The sequence below is a fragment of the Arachis ipaensis genome, chromosome B2 (genome assembly GCF_059453495.1).
Source record: "Arachis ipaensis isolate K30076 ecotype BB chromosome B2, ASM5945349v1, whole genome shotgun sequence".
Lineage (NCBI taxonomy): Eukaryota > Viridiplantae > Streptophyta > Magnoliopsida > Fabales > Fabaceae > Arachis > Arachis ipaensis.
In genome coordinates this window covers 68,766,465-68,767,107 of record NC_142437.1, presented here as the reverse complement: position 1 = coordinate 68,767,107, position 643 = coordinate 68,766,465, and the positions used below count along the sequence as shown (strand labels likewise).

General features: G+C 41.5%; 1 non-coding gene across 1 annotated transcript; it reads left to right on the top strand.

The window, feature by feature from the left end:
* The first annotated feature begins 310 nt into the window (after positions 1-310).
* LOC148574273 (small nucleolar RNA R71) lies at positions 311-418 on the top strand. Its single transcript, XR_015906649.1, has one exon. It is a non-coding gene; the product is annotated as a small nucleolar RNA R71 (small nucleolar RNA).
* The last annotated feature ends 225 nt before the right edge of the window (positions 419-643 follow it).

The following is a 643-nucleotide window of genomic DNA, read 5'->3' as shown; positions in this document are numbered from 1 at the left end:
TGGATGCAGCTTGCGTTCCATTCAGACTCTGAGAGATCATATTGACTTGCTGAGTCAATATTTTACTCTGAGCCAATATGGCATTCAGAGTATCAACTTCAAGAACTCCCTTCTTCATAGGCGTCCCATTATTCACAGGATTCCTCTCAGAAGTGTACATGAACTGGTTATTGGCAACCATGTCAATGAGTTCTTGAGCTTCTGCAGGCGTTTTCTTTAGGTGAATGGATCCACCTGCAGAAGTATCCAATGACATCTTAGATAACTCAGACAGACCATCATAGAATATATCCAGGATGGTCCATTCTGAAAGCATGTCAGAAGGACACTTTTTGGTCAGTCCTTTGTATCTCTCCTAAGCTTCATAGAGGGATTCACCATCTTTTTGTTTGAAGGTTTGAACATCCACTCTAAGCTTGCTTAGCTTTTGAGGAGGAAAGAACTTGGCTAAGAAAGCCGTGACCAGCTTATCCCAAGAGTTCAGGCTATCTTTAGGTTGAGAGTCCAACTAGATTCTAGCTCTGTCTCTTACAGCAAATGGGAAAAGCATGAGCCTGTAGACTTCAGGATCTACTCCATTAGTCTTAACAGTATCACAGATTTGCAAGAATTCAGTTAAGAACTGAAAAGGATCTTCAGATGG